The sequence below is a fragment of the Ctenopharyngodon idella genome, chromosome 17, assembly GCF_019924925.1.
Source record: "Ctenopharyngodon idella isolate HZGC_01 chromosome 17, HZGC01, whole genome shotgun sequence".
In the NCBI taxonomy this organism is placed as follows: domain Eukaryota; kingdom Metazoa; phylum Chordata; class Actinopteri; order Cypriniformes; family Xenocyprididae; genus Ctenopharyngodon; species Ctenopharyngodon idella.
Window position 1 is genome coordinate 22,742,811 of NC_067236.1, and position 20,097 is coordinate 22,762,907.

Genomic DNA, 20,097 nt, shown 5'->3' on the forward strand with positions numbered 1-20,097 from the left:
CCATCTGAACGCATGCCGTGTGAACATATGCCAAAATAATATCAAGGATCTTAATCAATGCAGCTCACTGCATGTTATTGCACCAGGTCTAAGTATCACTTCCATATTTTCATGCTCATTAAAAATAGGATGAAGAAAGGGAAACCCTGCCTAAAGGCCAACAAAAATTCCGCTTCTCTCATAAATCATTTGTTTGTTATTAGTTAATGATTCTTGAAGTCCAACAGCACAATCTGTAGTGAAATTTTTGACCTTCACAGCACAGCTGATTTTACCCACTGTAGCACTCATTAGTGGCCATCTAATCTCATTAGGGAATGCTGGGATACCATGGCTCAGTGACAAAACAACAGCTTCTGAGCAGAGAGGAGGAGGAGAAGCAGGTGGGATTGTGGGTACTATGGCCAAAGTGTGTCTTCTCTTTGATCTTAATGGAAGGTGATTCAGAGTTCCCCTGATCTGACCTCATACTCTATCCCTTCAGCAATGCATTATGGGAAATGCATCAATATATTTAATTTTAATTGCTAAGAAATAAAGCACTTTTCAGAGTTTAATGGAACATTAAGACTGTATTAAGACATCTAGTTTTATAATGGAGGGTGATTAGCGTCTTTTTAATGTACAATACATTCCCTGTTAGCCTTCTCATCTATATATATTGCGGATATGTTATCACATTAAACAGCAGGATGAAGTTGTTTCATTTCTTTCACCGAGCAAATGCATTCACCTTTGGGCGTCTCTTGGCATCATAATTTACTATTTCCTTTGTATTCAATTTCTCTGACAGCCATATTGTAAATTAGCCTGCTTATGTAAACTCATAACTACTTTAATGGGTGCATCTCCCTAATTCTGCATTGATATTATTCATGTTCTCTCTTATTCGATCCCGTCGTGCATCCTAATCTAGCAATTCATCTCAACTGGCTGAGACCCATTTTCTATGCTCATATATGTATTTACTGTCACTCCTTATTTAAGTAATCACTTGCATGTCAGAACGCATTATGGTTCTCTGTCAAAAGAAGAAGAAAAAAAACCTTTGTCGTGCCTGTTGGATGGCAAATATTAAACCATAGATCAATGTTTAACAATTTAGAATGTGCCAAATGAGAATGTCAGCAGTTGTGTTATTATTGACCTTTGGCAAAATCATAATTATTTAACATCTCAAAATCAGGAGAAAGTCATTATCATTATTGTTTTTTGAAAAATAGGCCAAGAAACCCCTCTCAGGAGAATATTGTACTGGTAACGTACAGTATTGTAAATTGTCCTTGTCAGGCGAGTCTCCTCTGATTCTTAAAGGTGAAGAGTGTGATTTATGTGCTCTAGTGGTGGCAAACTGAAGTTACAAAACACTGACCGAAGTTGGAGTAGCACACTACTACTCTTACTATTTCAGGAGGACAATGAGGAGGTAGATAGCACTAAATCTTCCCTTTTAAAAGTTTTTAATGTAATTTTAATGACTACAGACACTGGTGACGCTAGTGCTTTTAGATTTGAGCTCGGCATTTGACTTTGTGGACCATAGGATTCTTTTATCTCACCTGGAACGTTCTTTTGGCATCACAGGTATGGTACTAAAATTGTTCCAGTTTTTCCTGTCAAATAGAAGTTTTTCCATTAGTTTAGGTGCCCACTCATCCATGGTGGCTCACCTTACTTGTGATGTACCCCAGGGGTCGATCTTGGTACCTCTATTATTTTCATTATACATGGTACCCGTAGGGTCAATTTTTAGTAGATCTGGTGTGTCGTACCACTGTTACGTGGACGACACCCAACTCTACATACCTATAAAACTGGTTTCTTGAGATTTTCCTGTGGGGTTTTATATAGGAGTTTTTCAATTTATGAATAATAAGGCCTGTGGTAAACATACATAACTTGACGATACTTGAATGCTTTGCTCTACAACTCACACCCCAAATGTTCTTAGTTACTTATTTAAAACCTTCCTTTTTTTTTTTTCCTTTTTTTTTTTGAATAAATATAACAACTTCAAAATTCATTTTTCCGAAATGGGTATGTGTAATTTATGTTTTAGAGCAAAACGCTCAAGTATCGTCAATTTGTTTACCAAGATACCAGACCATATTTCACTCATAAATTGAAAAACTTCATTATAAAAACCCATAGGAAAATCTTGAGGAAACCAGGAGCGAATTAGTCTTCCGGGTTTGACACCACTTTATGTGGTAGTATACTATTTCAAATTCAGCAACTGATTTATAAACAATTAATTCAAACATGCCCCGGTTTGATCAAACTGGAAGTCCCACCTCCAAACTTATGCTATTGTTTGGCAAGTCAACCAATGAATGTGTTTTTGTTTTCTCTGCATGTTAGAATAACTAGAATAAGAATAAGTATTTTAACAAGACATTTTAGTTACGATTTATACAATCTCTTTAGATTTATTTGACAACTGGTACCATGAACACCCTAAAAATAAGAATCATCATGAATGTAGTCCTTAACTTACAGTAGTAAAATTACATTATATTTTTATTCATTATTTTATGTCAGTCCCTTGCTTTTTCTTTTAGGGTTTCTCTGGTCAATGAATTTATTAAAAAATCCCTTTGTAATTTGCACTCTGGATCAAAGATGGCGTATAAATATGTGTCAGAGATTCTTACTTGTTAACTACCCTCAACTGGATTCTACCATTAGGTTTCATTCTCTATCAATAATACTATTTCCTTTCAGTTGCAATAGACAACATTATGGATGTTAGAGAGCATGGCTAATGTCTTTCACAAGCTCACCTCACTGTGTCCCACAAGCCTCACTCAAGCTGCAAGACCATCTTGAGGAGGGTCCTTGGCCTCTGGTATTTACCTGAGGGATCGAAACCTTATCAGGTGTTGCTGAGTTAGCGCTCTCTAGCCACTGGGGAGCGCACACAGGTGAGCCTGATTAGCTCTCAGTGGAGGAGAGGTCAAGGTAAGGCAGATCACGTTACTTTTACGAGGGAAAGAAGAACAAAAGAGTTGGCTCTATGGCAAATGAGAGTCGCTGTCAGTTAATGAGGGCGTATTAGTCAGATGCCAAGAGCAGTCCTATATTTTTTGGTGGGGTAAAGAACCAGCATGATACCTGCCCTTGTTCTAATTGGTCAAGGTGTTTCACAGTAATCCAGTCAGAGCTGTAACCCAGCAGTTAGTCCTAAGCTTCATTCGACTCTAAAAGACCACAAAAGCGGATAAAGTGGGCTTCAACCCCCTCTTTAATCCAATTAGAGTTCTCTCTCAAGGCCCAAAACAGAGGTTCACTCTTTCTGAATGCAAAAGTTACTTTGTGAACACATTGCTTAAGGAAAGGCCTCTCATGCACAGTTGATACTTATTACAACAGAATAATGGGAGCTTTTTATATAATAGGACCAGATTATTTTGATATTCACATATCCGAAGGCAACTCCAGCATTTATTTAAGTTTATTTTTTAACAAGGTACCCAATCATTTCATTATGACCCTAAAAGTTCTTATAACAAAATAAATAAGTTGTTTAATTTTAATAGTCAGAAAGAAGGTGGAAAATAATCATTTTGAAAATACATTCAGAAAAATAAACATTATAAAACTGACCATTATTCCTTGTGAAGCATATGACTTTGGAATGTATTTCTCTTTTGAAATGAGAAATCCTTGATGACGTATGTGGCTGAAAAATTCAACCTCCGGGAGACACAGCTCATGGTTCCTGTGGTATTAGTTTCTGTTTCCTTGGTTATCATGGTTTCTAATTAGGTTTGTTTCTACATTTACCGATTATGTTCCTCACCTAATTTAGTTCTTCATAATCCTGTGTATATTATTCTTAGTTTCTTTAGTTGGTTGTTGTTTTTGCTTGTTTCGCTTCCGAAATCGTTTTGCTTTTTAATACTTCAATGAATCTTCATGAGTCACGGGTGTTACTAATTTTGTGTTTTTTTGCATTATTTTTTTTAATCTCAAAGTGACGGCACCCATTGACTTCCATTATATGAATCGCTGAGGACCACAGTTTCAGCTAAAAATCTTCTTTGCTGTTCTACTGAAGAAAAAAAGTCACCTAAGTCACCCAAAGGCCTGAGGGTGAGTAAGTGAACAGCAAATTTTCATTTTTGGATGAACTATCCCTTTAAAACTTTATTAGTGAGTCATTGAATCGATCACTCAACCAATGCGTTCAAAACACTGATTCACTCTGGAATGAAGTTTGAACTATTTTCAATCTTGGAGAAAAATAAGTAATGGAAGTATTTTAAGTTACTTTTATATTTAAGTTCTTATTTATTAAATAATTATGGAAGCTTGTTTCTGCCACTGAATAAAAAAATAAAAAAGGTTATTGCGACTTTTTATCTCACAATTTTTTTGTGACTTTATTTATCAGAACTGCAAGATTTAAACCTGCAATTGCGCGTTATAAAGTCAGAATTGCGAGATATAAAGTCGCAATTCTAAAATTTTTTTCTCGCAATTGTGAGTTTTTAATCATGCAATTCTGACTTTATATCTCACACTTTTTTTCTCAGAATTGCAAGATATAAACTCACAATTGTGAGTTATAAAATCAGAAGTGCATGATATAAACTCACAATTGCATCTTATAAAGCCAGAATTGCATTATATGTAAACTCACAAGTCTTTTTTCTCTCACAATTGCACATTATAACACGCAATTGCAAGTTTATATCTCACAATTCTGACTTTATAACTCGCAATTCATACTTTACATCACGCCATTCTGACTTTATATCTTGCAATTCTGACTTTAGAACTCGCAATTCTGACTTTATATCACGCAATGTTGACTTTAGGCCTATAACTTGCAATTGTGAGTTTATATCTCGCAATTCTGAGAAAAAAAGTCTGAATTGTGAGATAAAAAGTCGCAAAAAACAAGCTTCCATAAAGAACAGCACATGATGATCTATAACGATAATTATAATAGCATCCACATGAACGCACACTAACATTCTATTAATTCTAAGGACACGCTGCAGTTTTCTCGTCTGCCGCTTTAAATACTCAAGCTCTTTAAAGTATGACGGATTCTGATTGGCTGTCAATGTTTTTATTGTTCATCAGCTGGTAAAAATCATTTTGAAAGCGATTCCAACAATATCGTTCCTATGCACTGTTATCATTATAGTTGTGGTATAGACTCTGCTATTCTTTTAAATTTAGAATGATAATCATTATAGTAATCATACTTGGTGTGAACAGGCCCTAACGCAATAAATTATAGTATAACACAAAAAAAGCATTTTTAGATTTATGATCAAATGCCAGCTTGTTTGGAAACAGAGACCTGGACTCAATTCAACTCATTCACCCTCAGAGCACGAGAAGGTGATCAAACAATGAAATTTAATCAGATCAGCTCTCCAGCCAAGCGCACATAAAAGCATTTCACCAATATTTCAGTAAAAGTTCAGTCCTATGAATATTAAAACAGCATATGATCCTTTTAATATTTAATATAAATCCACCTTAATAATGCAGAATGAATATTAGACTTTTTGTGCATTATGGATCTTTTTCTTTTTGTGTGTTGCACTGCTCATCATTCTCTAAAGGGTTTTATTCTGACAGCCCCCCTTAAAGCGGCAAACAGTGATTATTTCATAGCATGTAAAGTAGTTAACACTTTTTACTTTCTTTCTTTCTTTTGGCTGCTCTGTATTGTAATTGCACAGTATCAATATATCAACCGTTGTCATTAATGAGAGCTTTTAATGTTGAATGTTGCAATTACATTTTCACAAAACAAAGGTTGTAATTATCTGCGTTTCATCACTTCAAAGATTAATATTTTGTTTTCCCATTGTCATACTGACATGAGGCCAATTCAATGTGGTGTTTTGTAATTATTTTTCTTGTTCTTTCGCAAATTCTAGTTAAGATGGATCGTCTGTTTTTAAGATAAAGCACCGTGGGCCTGTTATAACAGAGGAAACGAGCCTAAGAACGGTTAAACTAATTTGAAGGAAATGGCTCAGTCACACAAACTTCCACAAATTCAAATTAACACCTTGCAGATGAGCAATGATGTCATTGGAGAGAAAATAATAAGGTCATTTTCATGTTCCTCAGAGCTGTTCCTGCTGAGTGCCAAACACACTGTCAACTTATTACACACTGGAAGAAAATGGGATACTTTGACACACCAAAACATGTGCGGAGGATAAAAGTGTGTCTTTCATTTTCAGGGATCGCCTGCAAGGGGTAAGAGATATGAAGCACTCTTTTTGATGTAGAGAAAAATCATCAGAGAATCACACCTGTCCATAAAATGTTGTTTTTCATGTAGTTGCTCTGGTCAGACATTGTGCATATTAAGCTAATATTTGTAATGCCAGCATCACACATTTCATACAGTATTTTATACCCAGTTTTAATTCATTTCAGGCCTAATTACAGGGTGATATACACCTGGCACTTGCAGGCACTACCACATTCCAGTTTTTTTAATGCTTTGGCTCCAGCATCAAAGCTGTCGGTTTTGATGGTATTTGGCATCAGGAGATCTTGGCCGCTGCATAAATAAGATTAGAATGTGGCACATTAAAAAGTACTGCTCTTGATCTCAGTACAACAGGAAATTCAGGCTATTTTCTTTGTCAAAGCAGTATAAAACATGAGGAGTTTCAGTGTGCACCTGCCCCCTTTTTCCTCAAATAATCTATTAAAAACACAGGTTTTCCTTTAAACGTACAGAAATGTGTGAATAATGAGAATACCACACTGTTCGGTCTGAATGAGTGTTTTCGAATCCAAGTCTGCGAATGATCAATAGTATTACGAGCTTAAAAGTAACTGTCATGTGCCATGATAACAGTAAATGCTAACACTTTTCACGCCAACTTGAGGAAAGTCCAACACGAGGTTCAGGTTCAGCAACGGCTGCCAAAAGACCAGATGCTGAACGCAATGAAACTCTTTCATTATGTGTGATTGCTGAAATAAAGCAGACAAGTGAATGAGAGATCAGCCAACAAAAACTCTGAATGGGGAAATATACTGTAGCACAGATGATCCATATGTGCTGGTTATAGTTTCTGTGTGTATTTAAGTCTTTATTATAAAGGAATATTTATTTAAACTGCTTTTCATTGCTAAGTTTTAAAATTGGTTACATAAATTATTGTTTATTCTAGATTTTAGTAGTAGTAGTCTATTTATGGTTAATTTACCTGTTCAAGATTAATGTGGTCACCCAGTTGTTCATTCAAAATAGGGCCGGTCCTCTCTATACTCAAAGTATGTTAGATGTGTAGGACCCCTGAACCACCAGGGGGCCCCCTTTGCTCTCAAGAATGATTTAATGATTAGGGGCCCTATTTGAACGATCTAAGCGCATGGTCTGAAGCGCATGGCACAGGGCGTATCCGAATCCACTTTTGCTAGTTTAATGATGGAAAAAATGGTTGACGCGCCAGGTGCATGGTCCAAAAGGGTTGTACCTAGTCTCTTAATGAGTCATGGGTGTGTTTTGGAATAAACCAATCAGAGTGTCAAAGACTGAACGCTTCTCCAAAGGATTCCTCTTTTATTTTAAAATTTTGACATTTGTGTGCTGCTGCGCGTCACTGTTTGTGTAACGCGTATTGTGCACCCGCTTATAGGCGCAAATTACTAACGCGCCCTTTAAATAACAAAAAAATACTTCACCATTGACTTTAGACCAGGTTTTTGTTGGTCAATGGCGCAGTCATTTTCAGTTGCCTCAAAATAGCAACACGCCAACAATGCACCTGAACACACCTCGTTTTCAGACCAGCACGCCCATGGGCGAACAGATGGGCGCGAGTTCATTTGCTATTTAAACAACGTGGGTGTTGAACGTGAAAATGATAACTGCGTCGGGCTGAAACAAACAAACAAAAAAAAACACTTGCGTCGCGCCTGTTGTTGCATTACGCCAGGTGTAATCGTTTTTGATTTTGGTTTCAAACGATTGTGAAGTCACAATGCCGCATTCTGTTCCTTTCTTTTAAAATGGTGCGCTGTTATCCTTTCTACGTAACACCTAAATCAGTCAATTCATCTAACTTGTAAAAGCAACTTTCAACTTCAACTTTCTGTTTGTGTGATCCAAGACGGAGAGAAACATAGACAAGTGTAGTGTACTTTGGGCTTTGGGTATGTGCTTAAACGAACAAATACACTCAAAATGTCCGTCTAGATGCAGTCAGTTATGTCTTAAGTGAACATGAACAGTTAGGAAAGTAATCGAATTTTTAGTCTTAAAGTGACAGCAGCCTAATAAATCCTCTGCTCTGTCTGTCATTTAATGTTATTCTCAAACAACAAAAGAAAAAGAGTGAATCATTCACTGTTCTTCACTGAATAACTTTAGTAACTTTAATAACAATCAATATTTAATTAATACAGTGAAGACTGCAATGTGTTTTTTTAACATTTGATTACTTTATATCATTTCTGTATAGTAAGTTGTTTTCATTAGTAGTCTAAATTGTTTATTTCATTCATATCTTTTGTCTGTTGTATTTGTCCTATTGTTTGTCATTTTATTTTTTTATTGTATTACTGAATGTTTCAACTCACTGTTGTTGTTGACAGTAAAACTGCTCTGAAAGAAGAGATTAAAGGGGTTGGGGGTTATTTTGGTGTTTTCAACCCGATCTCACAGGAAAACGTAACTATTTTATGAGGTGATGATTTTGTACATTTTGTACAAAAATGTATGATTTTCAAATGAATCTCATTATGAAGGACCACCCCTAACCCTGCCCCTAAACCTACCCGTCATTGGGGTTTAAACAGATCGTATGAACGTACAAATGAGATCGTACAAATTCACATGAATTAGCCACCAATTCAGTAAAACGTAAAATAATTACGAATTGCCGTGAGATTGTGTTTGGTTTTTATGAACGCATTGACAGGGGCCCCAGACAAACTTTTGCTTAGAGCAAAACTATATACAGTCATTCAATGACTTCTAAAAAGGTGAAATAGATAATTCATATTTTTTTTTGTGTCTCAGCTGCACAGATAAAAGTTGCGCAGTGAGAAACCAATGGCAGAGAGAAAAGCTTTAAGATTGTAACCATGTAATCATGAGACAGTCTTAAAGTTTGACACGTACTGGCAAGACATGCATTCATCTAAGTCTTCAGATCTCCTCAAATTCAGTTCAGCCTACTGATTCACTGTCACACTATGGGGTATTCCTTTTTTGATGCAGCGGCTTTACGAGAGGCATAATTCTCTTTAGCTGCCAATGGAATAAGTGGCTTAGGTTTCTGCATTGTGAAGAAGCCTAAACAGAATCCAGCTTCACTCATGACATGTGTTTGTAGCCTGAGTTTGTGCTGACAGATTCCTTTTGATACTAGTGAAAGATCATCTGAATTCCAATCAAACCACATCACTGGATAAATGTAATGGCTAACTCTGGTTAGCCCGCTTAATACCACGGCAAACCTGCACAAGTCCTAGCTGGATCCTCTGACATCTGTCAGGATTTGTTGTGGACATGAAGGATCAAATTACACTGGCTGGCATGAGACAAGTTGATAACTCTAATGTCAGTAAAGATCCAATCCAAATCTAAATCGTTCCTTTCTAAAATGGCCCATGTTGATTAGTTCTGCAATGAAATCCATTTCCTGGCCCCCTGCCTATTTCAAGATGTTTATTTCCCAAGTGGTATTTGGCTGTTCAGGACTCGTTCTGGACTCAATTTAAGGAGCCCTAATATGCCACTTGCATCATTTTCGAGACAACTGATTTCAAAGGTGTTTATGGGTTCTTTTCTCATTGTTAGCAAAGACGACTACACTACAATAAATTCAACTTTCCAGTTGCTGTGATGGCAGACCAAGAGCAAGTCATATTTTTTTAAAGCTTTAAATGAAGTTAATTGATCTTCAATCAAATTAATCTGAGAATCTAACAGCTGTGAAGGTTAAAAATCACACAGCATCTAATACTTAGTATAAGATTAATATATTAATAACACTGTGATATTACCAATGTAATGTAGCTTGTAAATAGAATTTGTACATTTTAGTGATCATATCTGCAGTAATTCATCAAACAATGAAGCATTATAACCAGACTTATAGGTGCAGGGTCTAGTTAAGCACACTTTCAGCATTTAAGGAGCCATTCATATGTTGGGAGTCCATATGGCCTCAGTAAAGTATGTCAGATCATGCTAGTCTGCTCTAGACTCTATCCTCTCAACAAGATTGACAATTGTACCTTGCAAATTATGTTCAGCACAATGCACTAGGGTGATTTGCATCGGAGTCAATTTCTTTAGTGGATTTGGTGCAAATAAATGACACTATCAGTCTTTGCAATCCATTCTTAGTGAATTACCCATCGTCTTCGGACTCTGTGTTCGTCCATTTGTTTGTAGCTGCCATCAGCTAAATCTGATGCATTGAATTCATCAGTAGGTGACACTTAGACACTTTCAAACAGATCAAGGTGTGTAAGTGTAGCATGCTAGGACAGCTAACATTAATTGCCTGTTGAAGTTGATAAAGACAACCCTTTTTGTGCATTTCCGAACAAAATTACCTCATTTATTGTACGGATAGTTGTAAAGGATTAATACACCAAAACTAGGGTTTATTCTTGGATCCAATAAGGTTGACTGAAGAATTACCTCTATTAGAAAATTCCACAGAAGAAAAGTCAAATATGTGATGTGTGGTTTACCCATTATAGACAAAAGAGAAAACTGATCTCAGACTCTGTTTACACCTGGTATTAAGACACGTTTTGGTCAATTGGATTACAAGTGGACGACGCTAAATACAGGTGTAAATGGGGTCTAAAATGTCTTGAGCTTGTCCACTTTCAGCCACTTCCAGACCGGATTTCTTTCGTAGCGTAGACGTTCATGTGGTCGAATGTGTTCAAACAGCCACAAAAGACCACCTACTCTCTGCCAACTGACTTAATGTGTAAACATTATGGGAAGCGCGCTAGCCAGACGGGATTTAAACTTTGTCTGCTGAAGACCCAAGTTTGGTTTGAAGACAAAAAATGTACCAAGCACAATGTTCTCTCACTATTCCTGATTTCTAACACACACTCACCGCATTCGGCTTGGTCTTGCGGAAACTGATGCTCTCCATAAGTCGTCTCTGGTCGCATTCACATGTAAATTGCGTGAGTTTTTTTCCATCATTAGATCAAAATATCTGAAAAGACCCTGCCCTCAAAGAAATCAGGACAGAAGTGAATGAAAGTGGACAAAAGAGATGGATTAAAACACCAGGTGTAAACAGGAATGTGTCTCCCTCATCTACTTGTGATCTGATCAATCAAAACGCATCTTAATACCAGGTGGAAACAGGGCCTAGATGGCACAACACCAGTCCAGGTGGTTGGATAACAAGTGCCAGCTTCTAAAAACAAAGGTAAAACACATACAACATACATCATATCCATTCAACGTCATACTTTTTAGTGATTAGTTTGTGGGGAATCCAGATTACTTTAATATAATGTTCACAACAAGACCTCACACTGACTCAAAAACAGGTACAATATATGAAAGAAAACAGATTGGGAAAAACAGTCCTATTTAACATTTTAAGAGCCTTCCAAAAACAAAGTAGGCACTGAATTACCAAGGACATACTAAAATCTGTTTTGCGTACTTTTATACATACACTGACATCCACCATAATGAGACTGTTGGAAAAGCAACACAAAACACCATCATGGTAACACATGACACTAAAATAATGCAAGAAACATTTATTTAACAACATTTGATCATAATAACTTTAACAACTTTAATATAAAACCCTTATGTACTTAACTGATAAGAAAAATAAAAAAAAAAACTAAGAAGAAATTATTAAAATTAAAAAGCATTAAATATAAAGTGTCACGCAGTGAAATCTTGGAATGTCAGTTTACGTTTTTTTGACTGTAAATTATATGATGATTTGTTTTTTTTACTTCTAAAAAATGGTATATTTAACAAGATTTTACTTACAAAATGTAAGATCTATTACAGTTTTTCCAGTTTTTCAAAACACTGCTTCATGAAGCTTTGAAGCTTTACGAATCTTTTGTTTCGAATCAGTGGTTCTGAGTGTGTATCAAACTTTCAACGTCACGCCCCCCAGTGGTGAACCATCGAAATTTCGAAACACTTATGATGTAACGAAGCCTCGTTTACTGAAATCACGCGACTTTGGCACGCTCTGAACCACTCATTTGAAACAAAAGATTCGTAAAGCTTTGAAGCTTCATGAAGCAGTGTTTTGAAATCGCCCATCACAAGATATTGTTGAATAAAGTCGTTATTTTGTTGTTTTGGCGCACAAAAAAGTATTCTCATCACTTCATAACATTAGGGTTGAACCACTGTAGTCACATGAACTGATTTAAATATGTCTTTAGTAGCTTTCTGGGCATATGAAAGTGTTAATTATCTTGCTGTCAATGGAGGCCTCACTGAGCCATCTGATTTTATCAAAAATATCTTAATTTGTGTTCTGAAGATGAATGAAGGTCTTACAGTTGTGGAATGACATGAGGGTGAGTAATAAATGACAGAATTTTCATTTTTGGGTGAACTAACCCTTTAATGTATAGCACTGGTAGCACATCCTTACAGTATGTATAGCATTGCTGTTTATCGTGATTTAATCCACTCATGATTTTTCGGAACTCTGAACATTTCTTGATAGATGACTGCACTTAACTTGTTTTGGGGGGGGAAATTACACTCTTAACATAAAAAACTACAGAAAATTAGTTATCCAAAGACAAAAAGAAGTGGAAGTCATGCTTTGCACGATCTTCTATTTTCTGTAAACGAAGCAAGCGACTGTTGCATGATGATTGCAGATATTGTGGTGTTGCTGAAACCTTCCATCCATCTGTCTGTCTATTCTGTGTTCCATCAGGTGAGATTTCATTCTACCTTCAAGTTGCACATAGTTATTACATCAAAGTGCCTGCATGGAGTGTTGCAATAATCCACGCGGAGGCAAGCCAAGCGTCAGGTATTGAGGAGACGAGGGCTGTGGAAGTGGGGTCAAGACCTTCCACTGCCGCCTGGATCATGAAAGAAAGGTTTGTGCCCAGAATAAAAGACAGGGAATTTCTGGTTCCCACATCTGAACAGCTTGAAACAAAGGGGGAAATGCAATTCTGTGATATGGGTGTTATCAGATAGATTTATTTGAATGCACACAGGATTTCCTGTCATGTTACATGAAAATATCTATATACATAAAACATTGAGTTATTGTGTGTTCTTTTGACTCTACGAATGTGTGTTTTTGGAATCATGCTCTTGAAACATTTTTCTCCTTGGAAACAGGAGGATTTTTTGGAAAGATCAAATTGGATGTTACCCTAGTTTTCCATCTTCCCTGAGGGTTTTGGAAGCACTTCTATTTACAACAGGATTTCTCCTGCAAAACTGTGCCATCTATCATTCCTGTAATCCCAGGCTTTCCTATTAATTAGCGAAGCTAGGAAATATGCAGAATGAGGTACAGGCGGGCCATGCTGTCAGCATTGTATCTCTAAACTAACAAAACTGCACAGTGGATGTAGAATAGAAGGGAAGCAAAAATGCTGCCAAAAGCAATATTAGGCTGTTATTGTGCTGAATACAAGATTAAAAAAAAATATTGGAGGTCTTTCTCCCTCATGTTTACATGTGTAGTTATTTTCTACAACCCAAATTCCGGAAAAGTTGGGACCTTTTTTAAATTTGAATAAAATGAAAACTAAAAGACTTTCAAATTTATTCACAATAGAACATAGATAACATAACAAATGTTTAAACTGAGAAATTTGACAATTTTATGCACAAAATGAGCTCATTTCAAATTTGATGCCTGCTACAGGTCTCAAAAAAGCAAGAAATTTTGAAAAGATTCAGCTGGGAGAACATCTAGCAACTAATTAAGTTAATTGATATCAGGTCTGTAACATAATTAGCTATAAAAGGGATGTCTTAGAGAGGCAGAGTCTCTCAGAAGTAATGATGGGCAGAACTGTGAAAGAGTGCATAAAAAGATTGTGGAATACTTTAAAAACAATGTTCCTCAACGTCAAATTGCAAAGGCTTTGCAAATCTCAACATCTACAGTGCATAACATCATTAAAAGATTCAGAGAAACTGTAGAAATCTCTGTGCGTAAGGGACAAGGCTGAAGACCTTTATTGGATGCCTGTGGTCTTCGGGCCCTCAGACGACACTGCATCACTCATCGGCATGATTGTGTCAATGACATTACTAAACGGGCCCAGGAATACTTCCAGAAACTACTGTCAGTAAAAACAATCCGACGTGCCATCTGCAGATGCCAACTAAAGCTCTATCATGCAAAAAGGAAGCCATATGTGAACATGGTCCAGAAGCGCCAACGTGTCCTGTGGGCCAAGGCTCATTTAAAATGGACTGTTTCAAAGTGGAAAAATGCTCTATGGTCAGACGAGTCCGAATTTGACATTCTTGTTGGAAATCACAGATGCCGTGTCCTCCGGGCTAAAGAGGAGGGAGACCTTGCAGCATGTCATCAGCGTTCAGTTCAAAAGCCAGCATCTCTGATGGTTTGGGGGTGCATAAGTACATACGGTATGGGCAGCTTGCATGTTTTGGAAGGCACTATGAATGCTGAAAGGTATATAAAGGTTTTAGAGCAACATTAAATGAAAAAATACGTCAAAGACAATGAACTCTTCAGCAGCTGGAAACTTGTATCAGACAAGAATGGGACCAAATTCCAACACCAAAACTACAGAAACCCATAACCTCAATGCCCAGACGTCTTCAAACTGTTTTGAAAAGAAGAAGAGATGCTACACCATGGTAAACATGCCCCCGTCCCAACTTTTTTGAGACCTGTAGCAGGCATCAAATTTGAAATGAGCTCATTTTGTGCATAAAATTGTAACATTTCTCAATTTAAACATTTGTTATGTTATCTGTGTTCTATTGTGAATAAGATATTGGCTCATGTGATTTGAAAGTCTTTTAGTTTTCATTTTATTCAAATTTAAAAAATGTCCCAACTTTTCCGGAATTCGGGTTGTAGATTACATGTCCAGTGTGATGACATTTTAATGTCCCAAACAACCTCATCAGTTCCATTTAGCCACTTGTTAGCCTTTTTCAAGACACATAAAAGCCTTAAAAAAATCACAATGGGGTATTACTGATGTGTTTTATGTCATAGAATAAAACAAGAAAATATATTGAGCTTGTGTTAACCACAGACCTTATTTCAAGCATTTAAACAAAAACCCATTTAAAAAATCCACTGACCTCTGAAGTTCAACATTGCTAACTTGTTTTGGGGTTTTAGGACGCATTCCTGCAGTACACCATATAAGCAACTTGTGTAAAGATGCACTTGTGGACTTACACTGACAACATGTGGTGCGGAAGCAGATGCAAAAGCAAAGTTACCGATGTTACTGATCAGTTACTGATGTTGCGTAGAAACATGCCATTTATCGTTAGCCATGATTCTGCTTCATGTCAAATAGCTTAAAGTCACCATGAAATCAAGATTGACAATTGTTTTTTTTTCTTCAGTATTTATTATAAATTATCCATGCACTTCATTTTTTTTTTAATTCACGTGCCCTCTTAATCTTTAATCAAAATAACTTCCCCTCCCACTTGTAGTGACGTTTCTTCTCTTCTCTGATGACGTGTTTACTGGCGTGAGGGCGGGATCAACCTGTCAATCACAGCATATGAGATCAATAGCAAACCACAACCATCCAATCGATTCCCGGTGGACAAATTCAAGTCCTGACCTGCATTTTGTCTTGCTTAAGAAACCATTTCACTCAGGTGTTCATCACAATAGGGAAGAAAAGACTATCGCAACTTCCGTTTCATGCTGACTTTATTAGTACTATGACTGGATTCTTCATCTCATGCGTGCGTACATTTAAACATATTTTTTATCCTTTATGTATAAACCATTTAAAGCACATAAGTAAAAATTACTGAGCACACATTTAGCAAACTAAAGGGCTGATCTTTAAATGAGTGCAGCGTTCTATGAGACCAGCCATATGATGAAATACTGTGAGGGGGAAAACAAATTGGACTGTAGATCACCTGAAACTTGTTGCCTTCCTCTGACTGTGTTGCATTTGCGGTCAGGCTAACAGCAATACCTCTGATGACCTCCAGCTTGAATGTATTGATCTGTAAGTAAAGTCTCAGTTGAGTGATTGCACCTCCAATGCCAAGCTGCCTTTTCTGTGCCTTGTGCTGTTGCTGGAACCAAAACATCCATCTCACTCAAGCTAGCTCCTTCTGATTGCCTCTATCAGCACAAATAGTCATACAACATTCACCCATTTACTTGAACTGGAAAGATAAAGGCGATTTGAAAGTTTTATTTGAAAAGTTTGGCCCACCAATTGCGTTTTGAATTGTCTTGATGGGTTGGTGACAAATGTATTTACCAAAGAGTGGACCACAAACGCAGCCCACCCCCTCACTCCATTTTCAGTGCAATATTTCTATATTCTATAAAATTTCTTATGGAACACAGAATTGTTTTGTGGGATCAAAATAACTGTTTCTGTAGAAAAGAAAAAAAAGATTGCTCTTCACATTAATATTATAGCTTTATACTTTTATTCCTTTATTAAAATTGACTTTATTCAAGAATTAATATTTTATTGATTTCTTCCTGTAACATAATGTTGCATTTAAAGGGATGGTTCACCCAAAAATGAAAATTCTGTCATTAATTACTCACCCTCATGTCGTTCCAAACCCGTAAGACTTTCGTTCATTTTGGGAACACAAATAAAGATCTTTTTGATGAAATCTGAGAGCTTTCTGTCCCTCCATAGACAGCTACGTAATTGAAACTTTGATGCTTCAAAAAGTTCATAAAGAGATCGGAGAACTAATCCATATGAATTGAGTAAATTGAAAAAAATTTAATTTTTGGGTGAACTATCCCTTTAATAGTCGAATAACCAAGAAATTTTTTTTTTTTTTTTTAAACATTTAATTAACTGCATGTTTTGAAAGTCCAGTTTATTTAATGTTATTCAAAAATAACATTTTCATAACTGAATGGGAACAGTAGAAAAAAGTTCTATAACATATTTTGTGTTAGCTGAGTATATGCTCTTTTTGTTCAGTAGAATGTTGATGTGATTCAAATGCACTACGAATCAGTCTGAAGCTGATCCAGATGAACTTTTATAAACAATAATGAGTGGAATGTTCAAAGCGGCATGATTTGTTTAAAAGTTCTGTACCAAGGTAAACATGCTTTCCTCTTACAAATCCTGTCTCTTGATTCCAGTAATTGCCTAGCAACAGACGCTCATTCGAGGAGTGCATGACCGAGTTCCTTGTTGTGATGCTCCATGCCGAGTGACACCATGCATGAGTAAATCAAATGATGTTTCCCAGTAAGGGTTCTCGCAACCACAACCAAATGATATCATCTGCATATTTCAGCTATGCCTTATGCCACATCCATAATATTATGACTAAACTTTTGATGTCATCCCAGTGGAATTAGCTGCAGGAAATGCCAAAAAAGTGACTCTTTCATCAGATTTCTGAAGACATACCCATCACTTGTTTCCCTTAAACTCAGTAGGTTTGCCAGCGCTTGTTACGGAAAATCATGAACTCCTGCTGTTTTAAAACTGATGAAAGCTGCCATGCCTCGCAGAGCTGATTTACAAAAACAAGTATAAATTGATATCTGCATTTTTACATATTCTTGGCATGCTCAAGGTACATTCCAATTGTCCAATAGTGCCCTGTAAAGTGGGCCATCTAAATTGAGATTTACCCACAGTCATTGTCCACTATCTTAGTAGTATATGAATAAACACAGTGAAAATGGGGATATTGGCGTCTTTATTTTGCTTAATTCACCTCAGGAATGGTTAGGCAGTTTCATTCAAGTATATAGCACATCACATGCATCACCGTTGAAAGACTCATTTGACAAATTAAACTAATCACATTTATATTCATATTAAACCCTGTAACCCAAACCATTTGTCCTATGTAGGGTTGATGATTTCTGAAGGGTCATGTGACACTAAATGGCTGCTAAAAATTCAAATTTGCATCACTAAATATTTGTATATTTTATAAATAAAATTATATTGTATATTATAATATATTTATTTAAAGGTCTACTACATAAATTTCAGCCCTCTAGTGTTTAAAAAACAAAACTATGGAAGCTTGTTTTCGTCACTGAATAAAAAATAAAAAATAAAAAAGGTAATTGTGACTTTTTATCTTGCAATTCTTTTTTCCCTCAGAATTGCATGATATAAACTTGCAATTGTGAGTTATAAAGTTATTTTATAACTAAGAGATATAAACTCGCAATTGCATTATAAAGACAGAATTGCGAGATATAAACTTGCGATTGCGTCATACAGTCAGAATTGCGAGATATAAACTCGCAGTTGCATCATAAAGTCAGAATTGCGAGATATAAACTTGCAATTGCGAGTTATAAAGTCAGAATAGCGAGATATAAACTCGCAATTGTGTCAAAGTCAGAATTGCGAGTTATAAAATCAGAATTGCGAAATATAAAGTCAGAATTGCGAGATATAAACTCGCAATTGCGTTATAAAGTCAGAATTGCGAGATATAAAGTCAGAATTGCGAGATATAAACTCGCAGTTGCATTATAAAGTCAGAATTGCGAGTTATAAAGTCAGAATTGCGTTTTAAAGTCAGAATTGCGAGATATAAACTCGCAATTGCGAGTTATAAAGTCAGAATTGCGTTTTAAAGTCAGAATTGCGAGATATAAAGTCAGAATTGCATTGTAAAGTCAGAATTGCAAGATATAAAGTCAGAATTGCATTGTAAAGTCAGAATTGCAAGATATAAACTCGCAATTGTGTCATAAAGTCAGAATTGCGAGATATAAACTCACAATTGCGAGTTATAAAGTCAGAATTGCGCTGTAAAGTCAGAATTGCGTTGTAAAGTCAGAATTGCGAAATATAAACTCGCAATTGCGTTATAAAGTCAGAATTGCAAGTTATAAAGTCAGAATTGCGAGATATAAACTCGCAATTGCGTTATAAACTCGCAATTGCGAGATATAAACTCACAATTGCTTTATAAAGTCAGAATTGCGAGATATAAACTCGCAATTGCGTTATAAAGTCAGAATTGCGAGATATAAACTCGCAATTCTGACTTTATAACACACAATTGCAACTTTATATCGGCGAAAACCATCCCAACAGGGTTAAGTATAAACACGTATGACTTACCAGGGTAAAACAAAAACATGTTTCAGAAGAAGAATGATATTAACTCATTATTTAAATTTTGTTAATTTTGAATAAAAAAGGTACATAGTGCACATCAATGTATCAATATAGCCTACATTAAATGTATAAAAGTATGGTAATATTTACATAAATATACAATGTCATTATTATCTCTGAGATGTAATGCCTATGTTTGATGACGTTGCAGTGCATTTTAAATGAGCAGTAAACCCTGCGTCAGGACCCTGTGAATCAGCTTCAGTCTCCAGTAATTCTCATTTATCTACACAAGACATGGTACACAAAATAATTTCTCCTGTAGACTATAATGCTAAAAAATGTGTTGCATCGTGGGGTTTATATGGGCACTGAAAATGTTTTCATTTTTCGTCAATTCCCAATTGATGTACGAATTATAGCAGTGTTTGTCACTAGACAATATCATGGCTCAATATTCCCATAAGAGTCAGCGGTACGATCCAAAATGCATTAGGTTTTCATTATGAGCAGAGCAGTGTGGCTCATGCTGAAGGTGCACTCTCTCTGCACCCCATTCATTCAGAATGAAGGGATGGCGGCTTCAGTTCATTGACCTCTTATCTGATGGTGTGCCTCTGTCATTGAAGCCGTCAGAGTGGAAGGATTAGGCCCAGCTTATATCGATATTTTGAAGAACACACGCACGCATTTTGAGAGCGAGGGAGTGAAAATAAAAGACAGTCACAGATACCCACCATGAATATGATGGGAGAGATCTGGGGTCATAACAGTGTGTTTGTGAGATATGTTTTCATCACGCCAACAGACAAAGAA